The sequence below is a fragment of the Lepidochelys kempii genome, chromosome 3 (genome assembly GCF_965140265.1).
Source record: "Lepidochelys kempii isolate rLepKem1 chromosome 3, rLepKem1.hap2, whole genome shotgun sequence".
Taxonomy (NCBI): Eukaryota; Metazoa; Chordata; order Testudines; family Cheloniidae; genus Lepidochelys; species Lepidochelys kempii.
The window spans coordinates 172,117,754-172,145,692 of NC_133258.1; positions in this window are offsets into that span (position 1 = coordinate 172,117,754).

Sequence of the window (27,939 nt, forward strand, 5' to 3'; positions counted from 1 at the left end):
TGGGCTCAAATAGCAGCAAGGGAGATTTAGGCTAGACATTAGAAAAAATTCCTAACTGTAAGGGTAGTTAAGCACTAGAACAAAATTACCTAGTGAGGGTGTGGACTCTCCATCACTGGAGGTTTTTAAGAACAGATTAGACAAACACCTGTCAGGGATGGTCTAGGGTCATACTTGGTCCTGCTTCAGTGTCAGGGCCTGGACTAGTTGACCTATTGAGGTCCTTTGCAGTCCTACATTTCTATGATTCTATGAATAGCTGCCTGGTCCAATGCTTGATGACAAGATGCATGCAAACCTTGGTGCCCATAGCCCCAGCATTACAACAGCCAGAGGAAGGAGTAACAGACCAAAAAAAAAAGAAGAAGAAGACGACGACGAAGAAAGAAAGAAATGCAAAGGCCAAAGTCTACTAGGACCAGCAAGCTAAAGACCTTCCAGAACCACAACCAGGAGACTCTATCAGGATTAAACTATTTCATTGGAAAAAATCATACATTTGGGAAAAAAGCTACTTGTATTGAACAGAAAAATCATTATTCATATAGCACAGAAGTGGATGGGTGTATATTTCACTGAAACCACAAACATATTCACCCTCTACAAACAAGACACAAACACAAATAAGGAGGACAGTGCAATATGCATTCTGCTGATACTCGATCGGTAGGACACAGAAGGAACACAGACCAAAGAATGACCCATAGATATTAGAACTGGCTCTCAGAGCACCATGCCACCAGATGAACCAAATGCAAGGCAGTCTCCTGCCATCACAAGGCAGACTCGCACACACATTCCAACATTATTCACCCCCCTCTGCCCTTCCTTAGACTGCATGTTACAAGGAGGGAAAAGGGAGAAGCAGAGGAGCCACCTCATTGCTCACAGGAGGGGAGGGAGCAGGAGGGAACAGAGCTGCCCTGAGGTGCTGGGCTGTTTCTGCTCCCCACTCCCTTCCTGTGAGAACAGTGTGAGCTCCTGTCTGACAGCAGGCAAGGCAGTTTGGAAGACAGCCAATCAGAGGGGGTTTTCCCCCAGGTGGAGCTGACATTTGTGACGGGGCTGGAGTTTTCCACCTCATCGCTGAACTGTCTGTAACCCGGACAAAATCCTGTGACAAACAAAGAAATTACTAGAGCTGGCAATACTCTATTTATGTTTGAATTTGCTACCTCAGATGCAGCAAAAGGGACAAGATGGTAGGTAGCTTCCCAATAGTGGGTGCTATAGTATGATAGTACATGTAGGGTAATGTATTGGAACAGAGAGTAATGCATAGAAACTTCTGCTTTCAGGACATGCTTGATGAGAGAGAACAGTCTGTGTGGAAGAAGGAACAATCCGATGAAGTGAGCTGTAGCTCACGAAAGCTTATGCTCAAATAAATTGGTTAGTCTCTAAGGTGCCACAAGTACTCCTTTTCTTTTTGCGAATACAGACTGACACGGCTGCTCCTCTGAAAAAACTCTGACTGTTGCACTCTCTTGGCTCCCCCTCTTTTTACGCTTGAACACTGAACCGTTAAATGGCTGGTCGAAGTACAGTTACTCTTGCACCACTGCCTTCGCGCCCCTACCAAATGGCTCTGACAGTCTTGATCTTTAATGAAACAATGCAAGAGGCCTCAGATTTCTAATAATGACACTGCTCTTTGTTTCAACAAGGTGATCATGTTCCAGATGCTATTTCTGTTTAACTGGCAAGCAGAGGATCTATTTCCAGTGTGTTACAGAACAGACAGAACGCAGTTGTCTCACAGCATGTGGGAAGCCCAAGCAAGTCCCAGGTTTTCCTCCACTTCATAGACTGAGTTTAAAGCATTCTTTTATATATAATCCCCAAAAAGTAATCTTTGCAATAAGAGGTTGTTAGAAACTTTGCTTTTTACCTTGTAAAGGAAAAAAAGGCATTGTTCTAAAATTCACAGCCACATACAGATCTGAGCAAATAAAAGTATCTGCAGACATGCGTTCAAGTAAAGCCTGCAAATTCACTTAACAGTCTTTAAGATCCCTTTCATTAGTTTTCAACAAACATTCATGGTGGTAAAGATTTGTTTGCAGGAAGGTTCACAGACAGGGAACTATCGCAGATTCTCGTGTGAATGTGTGTTCACACTGAAGACTTGTGCAAAGATTTGCACTGGAAGTGTTTGTGCAGCTATCTCAAAAGCTCCACCAGTCAGGGAACAAAAACAGATTATATGTACTATACTGAATTACGTAAGTGACCAATTGCAAACAGAGAGCTAGAGCAAACAGTTACATGTAATCCACAGACTGAAATGTGTTCCAATCAACTATACATTGAGTAATATCCAATAATGAAAAAGTTTGTAAAAATGAAAGATTGTTTGCAGATAATTTGTGAACAGAAAGGATACGTTTGTCAAATAAATTTTATATATCACCCATCTTTGGCCACATACGTCATATTTCTATTAGCAACAGCTTTCTGCTGAGTTTGTCCTTAGATCTCCCAGCCCACTCTTGAAAAGGTCAATGACAGGCTAACAGTTTATAGTGGGAAAGTAGAGAGGTGTTTCTTTTAAAGTGCATACTGTCAGCATGTGCAGAATGCAAAATGCCACTGGAAATAGAGAACCAAATACCAAACAAGGTAATGACTTCCCATTTCAGATGGAACTGATCATATCCTGGTCTACAAAGTCCTTTTGAGATATACTGAAGGAAGAACAATCCCCTGACTCTCAGTCCCAGTTTAAGAGAGTACTGCAGTGAGACTCTCCTGGAGGACTCATCAGTTGTTTCCACTGGATAGTGGATATTTTTTCCTCCCCTTTCCCTGTGGGCCCAGTGTGTTATGTGGAATGTCTGCTCACTTACAACATAGGAGTACACAGGGAACAGCTGTGATTTCTTTGTCATGGTGTCACTTTCGTGGTGCAGTCCAGATCAGTGTGAGGTTGTGTCACCTGCCTGCCCTGTAACTATGGGTGCCTCACAATGCTTTGATGTTGTAGCTCCCAACCCAAGCTGCCCACAACCAGCCTACAACCATGCAGGTCACATCCTGTGTGAGTGTGCACTAGATAATCCTCTTTCAGCAGCTCTGACCCCAGCTGTCTGTCTTCCTCCCCACTCTGGCTTCCACCAGCCTTCATTACTACTGAGGGATGAGCACAATGCACTCCCAGTCCTGAATTTTCCCCAAACTATGTTGTCTGTAATGACAAGCCCTCTCCTGGACAGTTCAGAGAAATAATATGGTTTGCTTCCTACTTTAAGGAGACAAAACACTCCAGTTTGCCACATTAACTGGAGTTGACATTCACTGTAGTGCAAATACAGCACTGTTGGTTTAGATTTGATTGGAATAAAACAAGTTTATTAACAAAAGATAGGATTTTAAATGAGTTCAAGTATAATAGAAATGGTTACAAGCAAAGAAAAGTGAAAACATGCATCTAAAAGTCTAGCAAGTTTTGGTTCAAGGCTTTGTTCAAGATGGCTTGTCTCACCCACCATCCTCCAGCAAGATGGTGACTGACCCTCTCGTTGATCAGGATCTCTTCCAGAGGCCCAAAGGTGCTGGTGCCTTTGTCTTCTTACGTAAAAGAGATAACTTGGGGTTTTCTGTCCCTTTAATTTATAGTCCATTGACTCTTTGAAGTGGATTCTTCTGAATGTTACCCCTCCCTCAAAGTAGTCTATTCAAGCTGTGAGGAAGGTGCCATGGAGTCTGGGGATGAAGGAAGCTCCATGCTTCTTCCCCCACTTCTGTTCTCTGACATGCAAATTGTTCTGTTTCCTGCCATCCCCTCCCCCTGCTGTCTTGATGATCCTGTTTACTATTTATATGTGAATTGAGGTAAAATTCCTTTGTTTAGGACAGACCTCTAACAACTTTTTCCCAGGCAGGGCTGTCTAGTTTTGATCATGTGCCGATAACAACTTACAGTGAGAATTCATAACTTTCCCTTCAGGATGCTACATACATTTCACCACGATATCATTGACCAGTGAGTTATTCATTCTCAAAATGATACCCCACAAAGCCCATTTTGTATAAAGATGCTGTTTCTGCAGAAAGAGGGACAACCTCTAAAGAGCTCAGTGCCACCATTAGTATCCAAGCAGTGTGCATTTGGTCCATCTATGCAACTTCAGTGGTGGCTTGGGTTCAGTGACCAGCTGGTCTCGCCTCCTTAAAGCAGCAGTGTCTGGGTCACACTTACTTAACCTCAGGCTTTGGCACAGTGTGCAGGCCTAGCAGCAATGGCTGCCAGTGACGCTATGGCCACAGACACTGAAGTAATAGTGATGGACTACAGGAGGTCCAAAGAAATGTAGCCCAACTGAGCAGGATACAGAGAAGACAGCTCAAGTCCCATCCTTGCCCATTTTACTTAAAGGCTATATTATTTTCCTAAGTCAGCTATACATTATGTGATGTCAGTTTCCTTTTATAAAAGTCAGAGAAATGAGGAGAGAGGAGATGAAGTAGTCACTCAGCAGGGAGGAAAAATCTCAGGGCTTTTCAGGTTCCCATTGTGTCTTGTTCAGACCTGAGCAGTAAACAGATAACAAGAACAATCATACTAGGTTGGCATGACCTGTGAGCATTGTAGATGTGATGATCACTGTCTGCTGGGATGGGGGAAAGGACAAGGATGTAAAATACATCATTCTTCAGTCACCCAGCCTGTTACCTGCAGAGAGGACAATGTCAGCCTGGAGGCTGTCAGCCCTTTCCAAAGCAAGGTTAATAGCTCTAAAGGTCTGCTATTGATCCAGCATCAGAGGACATGAAGGGATCATGTTAGGACTTATTTACTCATAGAGTTGGTCAGGAACAGATATCCAGGAATAACACCATGTCTGGAATAAGCGCACTTTGTTCTTGTTAGTATATCCCACTTTGAAAGCACTCTTATTCTGGAATGAAAAGTGTCCACACCTAGAGTTATTCAAGAACAGCAATTGCACTTTAAATTTGTACACTACCTTAATCCATGTTAACTTTCAAGCGCAAACAAGTTTAGTGAAAAATATCAGTCTGGGTGAAAAAAGATTGACTGCAGAGGGGAGGCAGAGGAAAGGTTTTTAAGTACATCAAAAGCAGAAAGCCACTACACAGGCAGCGTGGACGCTGCAGATATGTCTACACTGCAATTAAACATCTGCGACTGGCCCTTGCAGCTGACTTGGGCTCATGGGGCTCAGGCTAAGGGGCTTTTTAACTGCAATGTAGATGATTGGGCTCAGGCTGCAGCCCAAGTTCTGGGACCCTCCCACCTTGCAGGGTCCTAGAGCCAGGGCTCCAGCCCAAGCCCAAATGTCTACACTGAAATTCAGCACCACCTTAGCCTAAGACCCACAAGCCCAAGTCAGGTGGCAGGGGCCAGCTACAGGTTCTTAATTACAGTGTAGACATACCCGCAACAGCCAAGTTGTTAAAGGAGAACACAGGGAAGACAAGGCCATTGCACAGAAGATACATGAATTCTTTGCATCAGTCTTCACTGCAGAAGGTACAGGGGAGAGACCCACATCAGAGCTACTCTTTACTCTTTGGATGACAAATCTGAAGGACTGTCCCATGTAGGCTACGTTGACGTGTCTGTAGAAGGGATTTTAGAACAAATTGATAAATGAAACAGCAATAAGTCACCAGGACCAGATGGCATTCATCCAAGAGTTCTGAAGGAATTCAAACATGAAATTGCAGAACCACTAACTGTAGTATGTAGCCTATCGCTAAAACAAGCCTCTATACCAGATGACAAGAGGATAGCTAATGTAATGCCAATTTTAAACCAGGACTCCAGAGGCAATCCTTTTACAGGCGCCAGTAAGCCTAACTTCAGTACCAGGCAAACTGGTAGAAACTATAGTAAAGAGAACATAATTATCAGACACATAGATAAACATGATTTGTTGGGGAAGAGTTAATACAGGTTTTGTAAGGGGAAGTCATGCCTCAGCAATCTATCAGAATTCTTTGAGGGCGTTAGTAAGCATGTGGATAAGGGTGATCCAGTCACTATAGTGTACTTAGATTTTCAGAAAGCTGTTGACAAAGTCCCTCACCAAAGGCTCTTAAACAAAGTAAGCAGGCATGGGATAAAAGGAAAGTTCCTCTCATGGTTCAGTAACTGGTTAAAAGATAAGAAACAAGGAGTAAAAATAGAAGGTGAGTTATAGTGGAGAGAGAGGTAAACAGACAGGTCCCCCAAGGATCTGTACTGGGATCTGTGCTGATCAACATATTCATTAATGATCTGGAAAAGGGAGCAAACAGTTAAAGTGGCAAAGTTTGCAGATGGTACAAGATAGTTAAGTCCAAAGCTGACTGCAGAGAGTTACAGGGGAATCTCACAAAACTGGATGACTGGGCAACACAACGGCATATAAAATTCAACATTGATAAGTGCAAAATAATGCACACCGGAAAAAATAATCCCAACTTCACATATATAATGATGGGGTCTAAATTAGCTGTCACCACTCAAGATCTTGGAATCACTATAGATAGTTTTCTGAAAATATCAGCTCAAAGTAAAGCAGTGGTCAAACAGGCTAAGAGAATATTGGAACTATTAGGAAAGGGATAGAAAATAACACAGAAAATACCATAATACCACACCTCCAATACTATGTCCAGTTCTGGTCTCCCCACCTCAAAAAGGATATAGTAGAACTAGAAAAGATTCAGAGAAGGACAACAAAGATAATCAAAGGAATGGAACACCTTCTCTATGAGGAAAGACTATAAAGAGTAAGGCTGTTCAGCTTGGAAAAGAGATAACTGGGGGCATATGACAGAGGTCTATAAAATCATGAAGGGAGTGAAAAAAGTGAATAGAGAAGTGTAATTTACCGTTCCCACAATACAAAAACCAGGAGTCACCCAATAAAATGAATAGACAGTTGGTTTAATACAAATAAGCAGTAGTACTTTCCCCACACAATGCATGACTAACCTATGGAACTCATTGCCGTGGGATGTTGTGATGGCCAAAAGTATAAATGTGTTCAAAAAAGAATTAAATAAATATATGGAGGATAGGTCCAGCAAAAGCTATTAGCCAAGATGGTCAGGGATGCAACCCCATACCTGGAGTGACCCTAAACCTCTGACAGCCAGAAGCAGCAGTAGAAGATAGGGGATACGTCACTCCTACTGCCCTCTTCTGTACACTCCTTCTGAAGATCTGATACTGGCAACTGTTGAAGACAGGATACTGGGCTACATGGACGACTGCTCTAACCTGGTGTGGCTGCTTCTTATGTTCTCATCTGAAGATCCTCCCAGCCTTGTGGAATTGAACATGCAAACATACACCTCTGCTCGTGGGATCAATTGAGCTTAAATATTCTTTTTTCTGCCCTATCACAGCAAACAAATATTTGTAAATATCTAAGCTAGACAAGAAACTAAAGATTTATTGCACTTCCCTCTCTCCCTCCCCCCACCCCCAAAGTTCTGGGTATTAAGAGATATCAGCTAACACTCTCCAAGCTGCCTGTCAGAAAACAAAAATATTTTGCTTGCTGTTACCTCCCAAGCAGCAAAACAAGCAGCATTGCTGACAGTTAATCATTTTTCCTTCCCCTGTTATTTTTTCCTGAGGTTTTCACAGTATTTGGCTTTACCTGTTTTAAAAAAGTGTTTACATAAATTTGAAAAAAAGTCCTAATTAGACAAATATAAGTAGCAACATCTGTCACAAGTGGCAGCCAGAAGGAAGGCATGGGCACGGCCATCCAAGTTATAGCATATGGTATCCGAACCTAAAGCATATTGGAGCATGGAGTTGACTGAGCTGCACATAGTGTTCTGTACACAGATTACAAGTGACTCCACTGTGTTGAGTTCACAGGCCTTGCAGCTGGGTGTGTTTGCTGCCTCCTGTTCACGCATGTCCACTGTTCTGCCAGAGATTCCCATGCTCTAAGCAGTTATCTCCAGCACTCATGGATGTATATTAAGGATGATTCACTTCCTTCTGATCCATCTCTATGGGACTGCCCATGTTAAAACCACCTATAGATTGCCATAAATGCTACAGACTTGCTCTATGTGACAATGTACTATGGTTAATACAGTTAGGTCCCATCTACAGAACAAGACTAAACCATATTTTAACTGTATTGAGGGAATAACCAGGGCCCCCGAACATTATAAAAATAGCAGAGATTTCCCTGGGTTAACTATGTCCCTGAACCATGTTACAACTTTAGGCCATGTCTAGACTAGGAAAATAGCTAACATTTTTAAACACAACATGCTATGTTTTAAATAGCAGTTCTAACAGAGCTTTGCACTTAATATAGACAGGGCAAGTCATGTTTAAAATAGGTTAGTTTAAACATTTTGAACTCATTTCTAAACACTAATTCTGTTTTAAATAGGTGAAACCCTATTTGTTAAAACATTACCTAACACACTTTGAAACATGACCTCTTTTACTAGACTAGACAGAGCAGGTCTTCAAACTGATTCTTGGAGACAGTTAAAACATGGTTGAGATTGTGTCAGTACAACAAGAGAGAAGTGTGTTTCAGGTGTTTCAGAGAACAACTGTGCAGTAAGCATGTCTTCCAACATGGATAATATTATAGTGCGGATGCCCCTATACACTTGATTTTTACTGGATCTCTTGCAACTATATGACAAATATAAAGACAATTTAGCAAGCCTTTATTTCTCCCCTACATTTCTACTACCCGCCCACCTTTTTCTGCCAGCTTTTCGTACATGGGATTGCAGCCAGATCAGAAATAGGCCAGGTCTATATTTAAAAACTGGATCAATCTGGCTACGTCTCTCGGGGCTGTGAAAAATTTCTCACCCTGTGCAATGTAGTCAGGTCAACTTAACTTTCTGAGTAGAAGTGGCTAGGTCAACGGAAGACTTCTTCTGTCAACCTGAAAAGAAAAGGAGGACTTGTGGCACCTTAGAGACTAACAAATTTCTTTGAGCATATGCATCCGATGAAGTGAGCTGTAGCTCACGAAAGCTTATGCTCAAATAAATGTGTTACTCTCTAAGGTGCCACAAGCCCTCCTTTTCTTTTTGCGGATACAGACTAACACAGCTGCTACTCTGAAATCTGCCAACCTAGTGACCACCTCTTGGAGAGATGGATTAACTACATCAAGGGGAAAAAACCTTTTCATCACTGTGGAAAGCATCTACGCTATGGCACTACAGTGGCAAGCTGCAGCACTGTAGCTGTGCGGTTGTAGCAGCTGTTAACGGAGACATATCCTACGTCTCCTGACTAACTCTTCCCTGTTCCTTCGTACCTTTCATTCAGTGTCACCAACCTATTTGCTGGGAGGTAAAGAAAACACCTGCCTCTGCAGTCAGTGCTCTGCTTTGACCTAACCAGTCATTATTTTGCTTTACTACTTTTTTGGGGTCAATCAGGAGTTCTTCACCACACCTCAGTCACCACTAACCAAAGGGCAGTCCAGATGGGACTATCACTTGTGCCTCTTTCCAGACTCATGCCCTAAGTGCATCTTTAATGCTAATTCACCAAAACCAAGGGGCTTCTGAGGTTGATGTTAATGTTAGTATGTGGACTGGCCAGCAGGAAGTGCTCATTCAAAAAGAGGTCATTCCCTTCCTTTGCCCCACCATGCTCATATTTTCATCCTGCATTCTTAGAGCAGCAAAGGCACATGCTTGGGTTTCAAGGGACCTCTGAAACCTCTGTCTCTTAGCCCGGGTCTATACTATAAACTTATGCCGGTAAACTTATGCTATGTCGCTCAAGAGTTTAGAAAATACACCCCGCTGAGTGATGCAGTTATACCAGCCTAACTCCCAGTGTAAACAGCGCTATGTTGAAGGGAGGGCTTCTCTCATCGACATAGCTACTGCCTCTCAGGCAGGTGCAGTACCTGTGCCAAGGGGAGAAGCTTTCCCGCTGGCTTACGTTACATCTTCACTAAGCACTACAGCAGTGTAAGTGTAGACTATCCCCCGGATTGAGTGTTCACAGTTTCCTCCAGAACAGCAATTACAAGAGGGTGCTAAAACACAAGGTTCCTCAAAACTCCTGTCATGGAAAATATGAATGTCACATCTGCAAAACACCATATACCGGGGTGGCCAAACTTACCGACCCTCTGAGCTGCATACAACCATCTTCAGAAATTTGAGAGCCGGGGCGCGCCTGCCCAGGCTTGGGGTTTCAGCCAGGGTTTGCTGGCTCCACTCGGTCAGATGGTGAAACCGGGCTCCCTCCTTGCATGGCAGCTGCTGGAGCTGGTTGTGGGCAGAGGCAGTGGCAAACAGCTGGGAGCTGCAGAGAGAGCTGCTGCTTTTGCTACTGCTTCTCTCCGTGGACCTGACACCTGGGAGCCGCAGGGAGGGGCCACTGCGGGTAAGAGGAGGCATGTGCCTGGCGGTGTGTGATGCAAGCTGTTGGGGGGGGCCTGAACCTTTAAATTGTGCCCCCCACTCTCAGCCGGCACCAGTTGTCTCTGGCAGTAGTCTTTTGCCCCACCACCCTGCTGCAGGGCAGAAGCCCCGAGCTTCCCCTCCATCCCCCACAGTCTGGTAGGTAGAGAAAGGCGGGCTCAGGTGTGGGGGGCTCCACAAGTTGCACTTTAACTATAAAAGATCCGCATGTTGCTCACGAGCCGCGGTTTGGCCACCCCTACCTTATAATCTTTTGATCCAGGCCCCAGGACAGAAGATGAGTCTCTTGAACCAGATCACCTAAATTGCAGCAGGAGTCTAACTGTATTTTTCATGTTAAAGCTAAAATGAAGTAATACTAACTTCTCCTTGGCAAAAAGAAAAGGAGGACTTGTGGCACCTTAGAGACGAACAAATTTATTTGAGCATAAGCTTTCGTGAGCTACAGCTCACTTCATCGGATGCATGCAGTAGAAAATACAGTAGGGGGATTTTATATACACAGAGAACATGAAACAATGGGTGTTACCATACACACCTTATTAGCACTGTAGTGTCCAGGAAGTGGATCTCTTGTGTGGACTGGTCCAGGCTGAGGTTGATGGTGGGATGGAAACTAAAACCTCTCCAGCGCATCATCAAGGATCTACAACCTCTCCTGAAAGATGACCCATCACTCTCACAGATCTTGGGAGACAGGCCAGTCCTTGCTTACAGACAGCCTCCCCAACCTGATGGAAACACTCACCAGCAGCCACACACCAAAAACACTAACCCAGGAACCTATCCTTGCAACAAAGCCCATTGCCAACTGTCTCCACATATCTATTCAGGGGACACCATCATAGGGCCTCATCACATCAGCCACACTATCAGAGGCTCGTTCACCTGCACATCTATCAATGTGATATATACCATCATGTGCCAGCAATGCCACTCTGCCATGTACATTGGCCAAACCGGACAGTCTCTACGTAAAAGAATAAATGGACACAAATCAGATGTCAAGAATTATAACATTCAAAAACCAATCAGAGAACACTTCAATCTCTCTGGTCACTCAATTACAGACCTAAAAGTCGCAATTCTTCAAGAAAAAAACTTCAAAAACAGACTCCAATGAGAGACTGCTGAATTGGAATTAATTTGCAAACTGGACACCATTAAATTAGGCTTGAATAAAGACTGGGAGTGGATGTGTCATTACACAAAGTAAAACCATTTCCCCATGTTTATTTTTCCCCCCTACTGTTCGTTCTTGTCAACTGCTGGAAATGGCCCACCTTGATTATCACTACAAAAGGTGTTTTTGTTTGTTTGTTTGTTTTTTTTCTCTCCTGCTGGTAATAGCTCACCTTACCTGATCACTCTCATTACAGTGTGTATGGTAACACCCATTGTTTCATGTTCTCTGTGTATATTAAATCCCCCTACTGTATTTTCCACTGCATACATCCAATGAAGTGAGCTGTAGCTCACGAAAGCTTATGCTCAAATAAATTTGTTAGTTTCTAAGGTTCCACAAGTCCTCCTTTTCTTTTTGCGGATACAGACTAACACAGCTACTACTCTGAAACTTCTCCTTGGCACTTTACTTTTGAAGGGGATAATGGAGTGTGTCCAATGAAAGTAGGATGACACTGTGTATGCGCATGTGTATAACTGTCATATCCTAATATATATGTCTCCCTTCATAATGCTTCCTTATCTAGAGCCAGAGAGTCTAACAACTCACCTTATCCTGGCTGAAAAGAAACGTGTTTATTTTGCATCCTCAATTATCTAGACCTGCATTTTTTTAAAATAAACCTGGAGCTACTGCTCTGGTATTATCAGTCCTAAGTGGTCAAAAATCATGATCAGGCCCCACAAAATCATGAAATTAAAAAAATAATAATAAAGTTGAATGTCTTTTTTATTTGCCGCCTATTTGTGAGTCTCTGGGATTCATTTCTTCAAGCTCTTCACCACAACCGGGGGAGCTAGAAATTTCCATTTTTTGAATTAAAGTTGAGATTCTCACATAATTGCAAGACTCCAGCAGCTGGAGCTTTAAGAGAAACACCAAATATTGCAAGACTCATAATAAAATCATGCAAGTTGCCAACACTGTGATGCGAAATACTTCCTCTATGGATGAACCTGGAGAACTCCCTGGATCAGAACGATTTCAGCTAAGAGCATTAGGGATTATGGACAGAACACTAAGTTCTTGCTTTTCTAAGTATCCAAACTGGGTCCTCAAAGCTGAGCTGGGCTCTACTCTAGAACAGGAAACAGGAAAATGTGTCCCTGCATCAGAAAATATAAGCTCAAGTTTTTCTTGCTACAGATTCAGGGCCAGCTCTTCAGCTGTTATAAATCAGCATATCTCCATTGACGTATGCCATCGCCAAACCCTTCAACCATCCACTCCCCCAAATAACATCTCATCACTATCATTAAACACTCCCCATGCACTGAGTTAGTCCAGCAACCTGTTTATATTTTCCACAATACAGGCACCGAAGAGAGACCCCAAACCCTAGACACGGAAGAGCCAACCATGCAGTTGTTCAGTGTTTTCTCCCCACCACATACTTAGCAAAAGGGCCCATTGCTTTCCAAATTCACCAGGCTGACGCCAGTTTAGTTTCCTGCTGTGGCACCAATGACTGACAGTTTAGGGTTGCCATACAAATCTGACCTCCACGATAATGTCTTGATTATCTGGTTACATATGACCTATATTGGTTTCCCTGGAGATCTGACTAGCTGGCTGCCTCTTCGTCATTAGTCAGGTATTTCTGTAGGTAAGTTGTGCAGAGCTTTCCTCCCCCACCATTCATTTTTTTCTTCAAATTGCTCTCTTCTCTCTCCTTCTTTTAACTGGTGTGTAGAGCTGGGTGTTTCTGTTTCAGAGGAAAATCCAAAATTTCCATTTTTTTCCATTTTGAAATTGAACAAAAAAAAAAAATCATTGAAATTTCCGGTGAAACAAAACACTGGAAAAAAATCATTTGAACAACACATGCTTTATATGCACCCAAACGCAACATACATCAAGAATCCAGGTCACACAAGATGGGAGACAGCTTCCCAGTGCGGGGAGACAGATACGCACTACCTCTGTTCAAGCCAGTGGGCGCAAGAAAGCCATGTGGCCATGGCAGCACAGCCAGCGGCTTAGGCTAACCACCGGTGTACAAACCCCTCCAACTCCTGGGTACGTGCCCAGGTGGCTAATCTGAGCCACCGCCTGTACTGCCACAGGCATGCTGCTATTTTTACCAGGTTAGCTCAAGCAGAGCGAACGCATCTGCCTACCCAGGGTGGGAAATATGCTCCCAGCTACTGTGTAGACATACCCGGAAAAGATCTTAGTGGTCATGGTAGCAGAATATGAGCTTCCTGTGCAATGCAGTAGCTAAGAAAGTGAATGCAATCCTTGGATACATAAGCAGGGGAGCATCGAGTAGGAGGTGGTATTACTGTTCTGTACACAGCATAAGTAAGACCACTGTTAAAATAGTGGGTCCAGTTCTGGTGTCTGTGCTTTAAAAATGATGTGGAAAAATTGGAAGTGTTCACAAAAGACCTATAAAATTGATGTAACGCCTGGAAAACAGGACTTATGGTGAGACTTGAGAAGCTTGATCTATGTAGTTTATCCAAAAGAAGGAAAGCAGTGACTTGATCATAAACTACAAGTACCTATTTGGGGAAGAGATTTCTGATAGTAGACAGCTCCTTAATCTAGAGAAAAGGGCAATGGGTGGGAGCCATAGCTAAAGAGATTCAGACTACAAATAGGGTACAGGTTTTTGGACAAGTGAAGGTAATTGACCATTGGAACACCTTACCTTGGAATGTGGTGGATTCTCCATTACTTAAAGTCTTTAGGTCAAGACTGGATAGTTTTCTAAAAAGAAATTATGGGTTTGATGCAGAAATTACTGAATTAGGTTCTATGCCCTGTGTTATGCAGGCAGTCTGAGGAGGTGATCATAACGGTTCCTTCTTTATACTGAAATTGGAACAGGTCAGAAAACAGCAACAAAAATGATTAGGGATATGGAACTGCTTCTGTATGAGGAGCGATTAATAAGACTGGGCCTTTTCAGCTTGGAAAAGAGACGACTAAAGGTGGGATATGATAGAGGTCTATAAAATCATGACTGGTATGGAGAAAGTAAATAAGGAAGTGTTATTTACTTCTTCTCATAACAAAAGAACTAGGGGCCACCAAATTAAACGAATAGGCAGTAGGTTTAAAACAAACAAAAGGAAGTATTTTTTCACACAATGTACAGTCAACCTGTGGAACGCCTTGCCAGAGGATGTTGTGAAGGCCACGTCTATAACAGGGTTCAAAAAAGAGCTAGATAAGTTCATGGAGGATAGATCCATTGGTGGCTATTAGCCAGGATGAGCAGTGATGGTGTCCCTAGCCTTCGATTGCCAGAAGCTGGAAATGGGCGACAGTGGATAGATCACTTGATGATTACCTGTTCTGTTCATTCCCTCTGGGGAACCTGGCAGAAGACAGGATACTGGGCTAGATGGACGTTTGTTCTGACCCAATATGGCCATTCTTATGTTCTTCCAGCCTTAAAATTTATGATACATAAGATAAAGTCCAAGCTGGAAATTGATTAAGATACCAGGCTGCCATTCCTAATTTTATGAAAATTGTGACAAGCTCTTTAGTGTCCACAAGTGGTCACTACCTTACTTTTAGGTGTCTATCAAAAAACAGCATCTCCAAAAGCAGAGTGCCCCCCCCCACAACTCCCTGTGCACTGACTTAGTGCTGATTTAGACAGAAGATTGTCACCTACTGATTATTCAGTACTGCTTCCTGCATCACTCTAGGGGGCTGGGGAAAGGCTCTCATCCAAGCAATGACCAAATCATACCTGCTTAGGCTCATGAGATCTGTCAAACTCCACAGGTCAAGGAGAAATGATCTTCATCTGTGCTCCCTCTTTTACTTCCTATTTCTACTAAGTGGGAAATAAAACAGTGCCCTACTACAATCATTGGCCACAGGACTTTTCTCACTAATGTGTTCAGCAAGCCTATCAAAGAGCTTTTATGAAACCAATGACAAGTGAACTGGTAGACTCATAGGAAGCTGAGCCAGCTCTCTCATGTACGCCCCAGAAGTGAGACAGTGTAACAATCTTGTAAATGCAATTTTCCATTTTAGGATATGCATGTGCTCAACTGTCCCTTTTTACCTTGGTATGATCAGCATGACAATGCTGAGCAGACATAATTACAGCTAAAAGCACTAAGCTAAATAAAATGGGGATCAGGTAGTGATACTGAGTTTACAGATGGCAAAGCCAAGTATGATGGTGTGGGTGGATGAGCTGTATGGAGCCATCTATCCGTAAGAAGCAAATGGGCATAAATCGTTTACAGCAGTGTTTCTCAAAGAGGGAGAAGCTAGTTGTTTTGAAGAGATATTCTTCTCTGCCAGTGCAAACACAAGCAAGCTAAAGGACACTGAAATAAGAAGAGTTTCTTTTATCTAGACAATCCCACAGAATGCTCTGCTTCATATTTAATGTTCAGAGAGCCAGATCCTCAGGTAGCATAAATCAGCATAACTTTATTAACTTCAGTGGAGCTTTGCTGATTTATACACCAGCTGAGGATCAGGCCAGAATATTCAATATACATTAATGATCTGGAGGATGGTGTGGATTGCACCCTCAGCAAGTTTGCAGATGACACTAAACTGGGAGGAGAGGTAGATACGCTGGAGGGTAGGGATAGGCTACAGAGGTCCCTAGACAAATTAGAGGATTGGGCGAAAAGATATCTGATGAGGTTCAACAAGGACAAGTGCAGAGTCCTGCACTTAGGATGGAAGAATCCCATGCACCGCTACAGACTAGGGTCCGAATGGCTATCAGCAGTTCTGCAGAAAAGGACCTAGGGGTTACAGTGGACAAGAAGCTGGATATGAGTCAACAGTGTGCCCTTGTTGCCAAGAAGGCCAATGGCATTTTCGATGTATAAGTAGGGGCATTGCCAGCAGATCGAGAGGTGTGATCTTTCCCCTCTACTCGACACTGGTGAGGCCTCATCTGGAGTACTGTGTCCAGTTTTGGGCCCCACACTACAAGAAGGATGTGGAAAAATTGGAAAATGTCCCACGGAGGGCAACAAAAATGATTAGGGGACTGGAACACATGACTTATGAGGAGAGGCTGAGGGAACTAGGATTGTTTAGTCTGTGGAAGAGAAGAATGAGGGAGGATTTGATAGCTGCTTTCAACTACCTAAAAGGGGGTTCCAAAGAGGATGGATCTAGACTGTTCTCAGTGGTAGCAGATGACAGAACGAGGAGTAATGGTCTCAAGTTGCAGTGGGGGAGGTTTAGGTTGGATATTAGGAAAAACTTTTTCACTAGGAGGGTGATGAAACACTGGTATGTGTTACCGAGGGAGGTGGTGGAATCTCCTTCCTTAGAAGTTTTTAAGGTCAGGCCTGACAAAGCCCTGGCTGGGATGATTTAGTTGGGGATTGGTCCTGCTTTGAGCAAGGGGTTGGACTAGATGACCTCCTGAGGTCCCTTCCAACCCTCATATTCTATGATTCTATGATTCAATTGTCTCTTCTGCCTTTTATTGGGTCTTGCTTTGTGTAGATTTGACCAAGACAATAACATAAATTAATAGGCTTACTGAATGTTTTAAATAAACTTCAGGAAGATAACAAAATGCACCGTATTTTTCAAATGATTGCTGTGATACGGGGTTTTTATAGGTGCCTTCTCTTAAACACATAGCCTCTTTTACAGATGTTTATATCAGAGGAAGAACAAATATTTTGCCATAGCTTCAGGGAGAAATTCTATGGGAATGCTTGGAAAAGCCTAGTAGGGATGGACTTCATTACCTAATCATGTACAAAGAAAGCTTTCCACTGAAATGTAATTGAGGCTTGGGAATATTTTTACAGGCATGTGGTCTACACTACCCCCTCAGTCCCTTTCCCATGTGTGCGCCCAGCACCTCTGAAAATCAGGCTAAAGGAGTCCAGTTTTCTACAGATATTTTTCAGTCTGGTCAGTACATGGGAGACATCCAAGGGAAAAACACTAGGGCAATATGGGAAGTGGTGCTGACGATTCAATAGTGGCACTCTTTCCACCAAATTCATACTCCAGCATGGAAGCAGAGTCCAAGATGCTGCTGGAGGAGTTACCTTCTCTCAGATGAAAAGTAAAACTGACTTCCCAACCACATGTTATTGAAGATCCTCTGCTAATTCCAGAATCTTGGCAAAATCCCAATATGAGTCATTACATTCTGCCTCCCTAAATTCCAACTTCATGGGTCCACCTCCTGTCCTGATCTGTAAAATGGTACCTTCCTCCCCATAGGTAGCTGCATTTTAGCAGTGTGAAATCATTCCATCGTCTCTATGTAAAGCCTACACATAGCTTGGGGATGCTTTTCAATTAAAGGATCTTTATAGAACAGTGGTTCTCAAACTATTTACCATTGTGGGCCATGTATGCGGCCCTCAATATGTTACACGGGCCCCATCCAATACTACCTGCATGGCCCTGAGGATCTCACGTGGGCTGCAGCTCTGTGCTGATTGGGCCGCAGGCTGAGAACCACTGTTATAGAAATAAGAGAGAGTATAAACAAAATACCATGCTGCAAAGTCCAAAGACCGGACTTTTTTTTGGTCTGCTTTCAGTCCAGTGCCAGCGTTCATTTGAGAAACTGAAAGATCAACATGAAACTGATGGCCGGGCTGCAGAAATCAGGAAACAAGAAAAAAATCAGTATAAAGCAAATATTTATTATTAAAGACTTTTCTTTAATCCCAACAGACTGCCTGTTACCGATTCATTTAAATAGTTAAAACCTACCACCACACTAAAAACACTCAATCCACTGTTTCCACATATTGTCTTTGTCAACGCATGTGTCAAAACAGCTGCCTGAATATTTGGAAGGTTGGTGCGTTTTATGTACTAAAAGTTTTATAGTATGGATATTTTAGTTTTATATATAAATATTGGTTTTAAACAGAAAACCGGAAGCTTTAAATATATGAGACAGGCTGGTGATTTCAGGAGTGAATAAGACCTCAGTAACAACTTGTGGCCTTCTTTAGCACCTTTGTATGCTTTCCCTGATATGTCAGTTCCTCCCAAAACAGTACATTTTAACTCAGAATTGTACATTTCCCAATGAACTGCCAAGTTAGATTTAGTCTATTAACAACACCCCCATAAATTTAAGAAACAGACACACTTACATTGGAAACCCCTATTTTCAAGAGTTTCAAATTCACCATATAGACGTTTGCACCTATCTGAAAACTCTATTAATCTCCCCTTGGATAATTGTTCCCATGAACACTGGATGAGCTGTATTTGTGCAATGAAGGGAGGATTCTCACCTAATACTAGCCTTATGAGGTATCACACTGGGAGCATTCTTTGCTTCTGCAACGAAGCACACTCTGGAGCTAAATACTGTTTAAAAAAGTATATCGATAACCGTGGGCTTCTTAATGGTGCACATGCCAGCCACATGGAATTTTCCCAGCAATAGCAGGGATAGAACACATATCTTCCTGCTGTAAAGGCATATACACCGTTCCACTGAGCTACGGGAGAATCTTTTTAGGTGTTAATAGTACATTGCCTATGACACATACTTCGGTATTTCTGATTTTAGAGGAAGGGAGACACACACGCTCTTTACAATAGCAGTTCTCAGACTTTAAGAGCTAGCTTACCACATCTAAAACTCGGAAGTATTTGGTGTGCCACCTTCATAAATTTACATCAGTGTAATTATAATGAGATTCCAATTCTGATACTATATTTTAAACCAACCTGAACATTGTTTGATTGTAACCATCATACCACAGTTTGAGAACTGGTGTATTATCATATACTCCAAATTCCAAGCAACACACAAACTCTGCTTCGCCAAGTGTAAAATGAGTATAATAATTACTTACCCACTTCAGCGGGGTGTTTATGAGGATAAATTAATTGATTGTAGATCATACACTCTGAGTATTTTTAATAGAGCATGGGACTAAGGACTCAAAGGGAGTGGTAGATTTGCAGTAGGTGATCCAAGCAGAACCACAGAGCACGAGACCTCCACATCTATATAGACTGATTAGAGCTGGTCAAAACATGGGTGGAGGGAGAAATCATTGAATTTTTTCGAAGTCAATTTCATTCCGCAAGTTTCAAAAAGAAACGCTTTTGCTTTATCCGTTTTTTCCTGAACATTTTTCAATAAAATTGTTCATTTTTAAAATGTGAGAGAAATATTTCCATTTTTCCTTTTACCATCTCCCTTTCTCCCCTTTTTCCTTCTTTGGCACTGAAAAGCAGTTGGAAGGAGAAGCAGAGAAAGGGGAGGGAAAGAATAATGATCAATCAAAACCCAGAGCACAAAAGGAAAGCCAAAAACAAAATGTATTAGCTTTCAGTTATGTCAAAAAACAACAACAACCCAACTCAAATTTTTTTTTGTTGCAGAAAAAATATCAAAATTTTCATGTCTTTTTTTAAACAAAAATAAAAAAAGTTATTTGAACAATTTTGACCAGCTCTAGAGAAAATATGAAAAGAAAGGGATTAGGTCACAAACTAGCCCATAAACCTTAAAGACATTTGCCAGAAATATTTTGGGCCTACAAAGAGGATTAAAGGCCTGGTCCAATTCCCACTGAAGCCAATGAGATTTTTTCCACTAACTTCAATGGGAGCTAGATTTGTCCCTCAGTGAGAAGTACCCAACTGGTCAGAAGTATCCACAAAAACAGAACAAAAACTGCACTTCGATGATTTGGTTTTACTACAAAACATGTCTATGAGCTTTCAGTTTTTCACGAGTCCTGCATCATTACCTATAGTATTCATCTCTTCTTGGTGAGCCAGGATTTCCAACCTTGCTTCTGAATCTCCTCAGCTTTTGTTCCTTTAAGCCTCGTTCTCAATGCTATTTGCCACCTTCCCTCCTCCCCCTTCACATGTATGCAGAAGAGGCTGTATTAAAATGATAAGACTGTCAGCGTTAGAGGGAAAAAAAAAAAATTTTCTCCAAAAGCTCCATTTCAGTCTTCCAAATGGCCTGTAATTGAGAAAAGCAAATACATATTGTACTACTGTGATTACTGTTGAGTGAAACAAGCCCCCTTCTTCTGTTTCATCTAAGTCTTTTCACAGAAGGCTAAAGATAAGCTGTTTTCTGCCTACAGAATAGGCTGTGCAGGCTTTTTCTGTATGAATCCAGTCAGCCCACACCCTAACTGGAGGTCAAATTAACACATTAAAAATGGGTTTCTGAAACCTCTATGCGGCTGATCTTTGGAATAGAGCTGTTCCTGAGTGCCATGAGGTCTTTTCACCATCAGCGCTGTGAGGCCAAGAGATAGAAGGCCTTACCCTTTTATTTTCCCACTTTGCAAGGACTGGGTCAGGAGAGTGCTCTTGTCGCAATAGCCTGCAGCATTCGGGATGATCTGGAGCTACAACAGTGACCAGCCAAGCGTTCAGATAGTCCCTGTATTGTAGGTATGGATTAGGATTTTTGTTTCTGATTTTATAGGGCATTAAAGAAAGCCTGTAAAAAAATAAAGGGCCAGATTGAAGACTGGGTTTTGCCAGCAGGGCCCAGGGAGGGGCTGAGTTTGCCCAGAGAGGATGTTTGTGGTGGTGCGATGGGGCACACTGGCCAGGAAGCCCAGAGGATGTGCTGAATCCAAGTTGCCTTTGCCAGAAGGGCTGCCATGCCATACTTAAAAGCTGCCTTCCCTTAGCAGAAGTCCTGAGTAAGTGCAAACACCACTTGCGGGCACAGCTGCCCCTACTGCCTCAGGGGTGAGTTTAGTTTTGACTGACTGTATGAACTTTAAATTGCCAGCAAGAGATGTAGGCAATGTCAGACACGTAACGCCCAGCCTGGCTACTCAGCAGAGGATCTGCCCCCAGTGTGTTCACTAGCTGCTCTGCTTTGTGGACTAACTCAAGGCAACTCTTGCAAATCCACAGAACAGTTCATCTCTCTCACTAACACACACTCCCTTCTAGCATCTACTGCCTTTGTAATTCTCCTTGGGATGGAACCCACAAAACCTTTTGGTCCTTATGCCCCAGCTAATGACCAACCCAGAAACACTCACTAATGACCAGAAACATTCACTTTGCTTAACCAGAGCTGGCTGGAATGAGTAGGTTTCAACCCCAAAGCCTCAGGAATATTTCATTCAGCAGAAATTTCACTAAATACCAGTTAATCTACAGGACTATCACCAAAAAAATAGCCTAAATTTTGGAAGTATCATGTAGCTGGCAGTCTCCGTGATGTTTTTTTTAAAATTGTACAACAATACATAGCAGACAGTGCTTTAACCACTTCTCATCCTCAGTAAAGTCTTTTGTCCCACCCCAACCAATTCCTCAGAACTATCATCTATCAGACACTGTCTCTGGATTGTTATCATCACTTTGAAAAGATTTTGCAAGTTGTATCTTATTTCCTTTTTCACTTTGTCATCCAACTCAACTTTTTGTGGTGGCAGAAATGGGGAGCAGAGTATTTATGGCTGAGACCAAAAAGTCCTGGGTTGTTTTGTTTTGGGGAACCTGCTTTTCATTTTCCCAGGGAAAAGTGAACTGAAAGTTAAATGAACAAATGTTGCTCCTTTGTGCCAGCGGTGAGGAGTTTTTCTCAAGGCTCTGTTTGTCACACCAGCAACACGACCTAAATCAAACATTTGGGAAGGAAGTTTGGCTGCCTATGAAGGGTTTGGCTAGAACGTGGGTAGTCTGGCTTTGCAAATTGCTGTGCTCCTCTGTTCTTTATGACAGCAGCAAGGTGTGAAACATATCAGAGAGTTAACAGCCCAGTGTTGTGGGATGATTCACATGTGTAATGAAACTGACTGTTGCTTTTCTTATCCCTAACACTACTTGCTATTGTTAGCAACTTTTATACTGAATAAGAATACAACAGTGAGGAAAATTGGCCCTAAATTTGCTGCATCTTTGTTTGAATTCATATAGATCTAGTCACATTGCCATAACTAACACACAATACTGAATAACTTCCACCACATGGCAGCGGAAACCACATTGTCTAGTACATTACATATGCCAGATTTCCTATATCAGAATAGCAATTAGGAAACTTTTACATTGGTTAAACAATACTATTAAGGCAATGTCTTCCCTGTCACAAAAATATGACTTTCAGAGACTCTGTCTGTGTGTGTGTGTGTGGGGGGGGTGTCATAAAAATACATAGGGCCAGATTTTCCGCTAGTGTACATCAGTGTAGTTCCACTGAAGTCTATGAAGCTATGCTGATTCATGCAAGCTGAGAATCTAGTCACAATCTTGTCAACTGGTTAGCTCACTTCTGAGCAAATCTGGCTCTAAATATGTCCAGGTCATGAAAGTATTGGGTTTTTTTAAAATTACTTTAAACAATTTTTATATAAAATATAGGAGAAGTGATTTTTTTCATGATGACATACACCTCTTAGACCAGTTAAAATATTCAAGCCATGATTTTTCCATTTTTTCCTTTCAAATTAAAATTATTTTTATATTTTTGCTATGACAACCAAGTCACCCTTAAGTACACTGTCCATGTACTCCAAAGGTTGCCAACCCTTCAGGACTGCCCTGGAGTCTCCAGGAATTAAAGATTACGTCAGAAATAGGTCCAACCAAAATTGGCAACATAATTTACTCTTTTTAATGCTGGTGAAAGAGACAAACTACAGAGCTTCTTCTTCAGAGGAGAGCTCCGTGTAAGCTCGAAAGCCTGTCTCTTTCACCAACAGAAAAGTTGGTCCAGTAAAAGATATCACCTCCACCTTGTCTCTCTAATATCCTGGGACCCATATGGCTACAGCAACAGTTGCATAAAATGGAACAGATTACAGCTGTCTTCATTTCCCCACAGCACTTTACATTTAATTTATTTATCTGTCTATCTCCAGGTATAACAGCTATAGGTGCTTAAATCCAACGTGCACAAAAAGTTTACTGGAAAAGAGGCCTAGAGACATAATATTAAACACTGTGAATATTGCTGCAGAATAGTCACAAGGTATTTCAATTACATGTAATTTCACGTATAAGAACTGAATATTGTTGTTACGTTGGGGGTTGGGTGAAACCTCACAGACCCTGGAGAGCATACCAGCCGCCCTTCATTCAGGAAGAAAGTAAGAAGCAGTTAAGCTCCTTTTGGAGTAAGATAGCGGGAACAATAGGAACTGAGGCCCAAAACATAGGCCACATGCAAAACTATCTGATGAAGTGAGCTGTAGCTCAGGAAAGCTTATGCTCAAATAAATTTGTTAGTCTCTAAGGTGCCACAAGTCCGCCTTTTCTTTATGTGAAACTAGTGTAGGGGTTGAGCCATGCAGTCTGAGGGCTTTTCCTCAGGGTCTGAATGCAAATGCAGGAGACTGAGGGCATGGCTACGCTGAAAATTTCAAAGCGCTCCCGTGGCAGCGCTTTGAAATGCTAGTCCACCTCCACGAGGGGATTAGCGCCTAGCACTGGGGAGCCCAGCTCCCAGCACTCGGATCCTGTTTACACTAGCTTTTTTAAAGCACTCTGACTTGCTGCGCTTGGTGGGGGGGAGGAGGGGAGTGATTTTCTCACCCCTGAGCCAGCAAGTTAGAGAGCTATAACATGTAAGTGCAGCCAAGCCCTCAGTATTGTTTGATGGGGAAGGGGTAGGTGGACGGGGAGGAGAGAACAAACAGTAGAAGACACCAGATAAGTGGACAGAGAAGGCAACAAAGAAACCCCAGAGACAGCTGGAGAAGCATGTGTGGCATGAGCCTGAGAAGAAAGTTAAGAGAGAGCTTTTGGATAGAGTGCTGCCTAAAAAGAAGTTTGGAACTAAAAGCAAAGAAATTGCCTCCACCTGTCTGATTCCTTCTGTGTTTGGGGAAACAGGATTTTATGTACATTCTTTGTAAATAAACAGGATTGCATCAAAGCCATACTTCTGTCAGATTTCTCAGTGTGTATGTGGAAAGGGAGGAGAGTCAGGGCAGGCTGAGGAGAGAGGGGTCAAACCTAGGCTGGCACTGGGATGCACATCATTCCCCTCCAGTCCCACACAAGATATTCAGCAAAATTTATACATCAACATTGCCAATCCCAAATATTCAAAAACCATGAGTCAGGCACACCAAAAATCATGAGCTTTTGTAAAAACAATACATTTGTGGTTTGTTTATTTGCCTTCTGCTTTTTGAGCCTTTAGGGTGCACTAGGATCACATTTTGAGGCTTTCTTAACAGCCTGGAGGGCTAGAAGCTTACTTTTTCTTTAAGAATGAAGGCTGAAATCATCACATCCACTTGACTCCAGGAGCTGGGGCTTTGAGGAAAACAATAATTATCATGAGACTCATGACAAAATCATGAAGGTTGGCAACATTACACAGCCATCCACAAGCTGTATCCCACTCCTGCCACTCCACAGCAGCCACTCTAGACAGAGATAGTCCCAGCAGGCAAGATCTGGATGCTTAGAGCCCAGCGCTGCTGCTGGATTATGGGGCATCTGCACAGATAGCTGTTGCTTCTGAGGAGCCTGTCAGGTTTAAAAGCATGGGTAGGGAGTGAAGGGGGGGCCCTTATAGAGTTTCCCAAGTACAAAATCCCTGAGCATGACTTTTACAGCAGACAGGGACAATCTGGGCAGAGCATAGCAAATGGTACTATCTTCCAGAAAGATTATTTCATTGAGACAGTCCTCATCACAGGGGATTAGCATGAAAATGAGCTGCCTGAATTGGGCTGGAGTGGTGCATGCTGGACCCTGTAGCTTCCCTGTGCTACACCGCATTGTTTTTAGTAACACCAATAATAGTAATTTGCATGTACATAGCATCTTCCATCTACAAAAGGACGTTATTGGGAATGAGAGCAACTACTGACCACTACATTGCAGAAATTCTATGAGCCCCAGATAACCCATAGGATGCACTTTGGCAGACCCTGCTCTAATGGGCTCTTTGGCTTCCCTGTCCCCTCCCCCCCATCAGCTTTTATTACACTATTTCCTGTTTCATAACATTGAAAAATTAGCATTACCATTTGGTTCACTCTAGTCAGCTCATAAACATAACCCGCCTTCTCCCCCACAACAGGCATGTTATCCCTCTAGTTACTGAAGGAAACAATACTTGACTCACAGTGAGAAATCTTATTTCCCAAACAGTTCTGGGAAATAAATGCTACCATTCTACTGTTCATATCAGTAATGAACTCTGAACAGTAAGATCCATAGTAGCCTCAAACTAGGTTTGCAGGTAAGAAAGCAACGTCCCACTTCAGCAACATGTTTAAGCACATGCTGAACTTAAAGTATGTGCTTCAGTGCTTTGCTGACTCAGGGACCTTGATAGTGAGCCCAACCAGTGCTTCAACAGCTGCCTTCTTTTTCCACTTTGCAGCATTGCCTGAGGACAACGGTATCTGAAATTCACATGGCACACAGTCATCCAGATTTGCATAGCGACATCCACTCTTCCCTAAATTTGTCAGCTTTTGTTTACTCTTTCCTGTGGGGATTTTTTTGCTGTGCTTTTTGTTGCAATTACAATATTTTGTCTTCGCGCATCGGGTGAGTCTTGCGTTCTTCCGATTTGAGAAAAAGAAGAAAAAATAACGGAGAACAAAGAGGATTTTTTTCTTCTTCCACTGTTCCATTTCGCGAACGAAAAGGAAGATTTCCTGCTTTTCTTCCCCCCACCAACTACAGAAAGGTCCGTAAGTGCTCAGTTCACTTTGTGAGGCAAATAAGCCAGTAAGCTCTTATTTTTCTAGATGAATCGTGAATGACTGGTAGTTTTTTCTCTTCATGTAACATTTCCAAAATCAGTCCAAGAAGCTTCCAGTGAAAAATGTGAAGCTCAGAATAAATGTATGTGTGTGTGTATGTATATATAGTATAGAGAGAGTTTGATTTTACTTTTCCCACATCACTTGCAATAATCTTTTCCTTATAGATATTGGCCTTTTTCCATTAGAAATCAGAGTGGTACTTTCCCTCCTTTTGTTTATTGCTGACACTTCAAGTTAACATGACCCCTCTTGTTTCCTTTCTTCTTTATGCATCCATGTGAAAATGAGCCCCGCTATGGGAATGTTTTTAAATGGACTGTGAGCCAGCAGAGGGAGCATCCGAGTAGCTGGTAGCTCCTGCATTATTATTTATATTGCAGTAGCACCCAGAGGCCCCTGAGAGATGTACTGATTCAGCAAATCACCCAGAGGTCCCAGGGCCCAAACCTGTCCCTGAGTGGCCCCATCCACTTTCTGGGCTTCACCAACCGGGTGCAGTCCCCCTCTCTGAGCATGGTTTGCAGCACCCACTGCGGGTAGATTTCCACTTCTTGGGAATCCAATACCCAAGCAGTGAATCCAGCTCTAAAACAGAGACTGCCAACAACTAATTTCCTCCCAGGGAACTCTACCATCAAAGCTACAGGAAGAGTCCAAAGCAGGGACTGCAGCTAGATGGCAGAGCGGTGGTTCTACCGCGGAAGCTGGCAGTTGAAAGCACAGCTCCCATAAATCAGGCACAGTCCATTTTAACTGCCATGTTTGAAGCTATTTTACTCAGCAGCAGAGGAGCATAGAATGATGCAAAGTAATTCACCTTGCAACTGAAAATAAATTAAATCAGATACTGCAAAAAAGGCTAATTAACTGTTTCCTGTGTCTTTGGATAGAACTCCACAAGAAAAATGCACAAGGATGCTCAAATTACTTGGAGGGCCTGACAAATAAATGAAACAAAACCCTATAACATTTGCAGCAAAGTCTCAGAGTCTGTCATTAAGCCATCTTCTGTGACACAGAGGCTGGTATTGCAGCAGGCACATGCCGCAGTATATGACATTACATACATGGAACTGCTTGCAGTACTGAAGTACAATAGATCAGGAACACTGTCAAGGTTGATAGTCCTAATATTAGACCTACTCACTTTGCTTTGGTTGGCAGACAAGTGTGTTGCACTCTCCCTCCTCCTCCCTGGGAGTGAGTAACATACTGAAATTGGCAAGAATCTTGTTCTCTTTAAATACCCTCCCTGCTCTGTGGGTAAAACAGAAGGACAGTGCAGCTTGCATAGACATGTCCAGATCTAGCACATTGTCCAGCAAAATTAGGCTCACTGCACTTTGCAGGCTTCAATTTGAAAAGCCGATGGACATTTCAGGAACAAGACACATGTGTATTTATCAAGGACATTAAATGTGCCTCCTTTGACAATGTGCAATAGGGTGTACAACTCCACAATGCCAAACGGGATCCATAGCTCATTTCTGTGTCATTTACACCAGTACAAGCCAGGTGTAAAATGCTACTATTCTGATTTACTAGCATTTTACAGCCACTTTTGCTCTGGTGTAAATGACTACATAAAGTGCAGGACAGTGGAGAATCGGGCCCTTAAGCAGAGTCACTGCACAGGCATAACACAGCTACATTTTAAATCTCAAC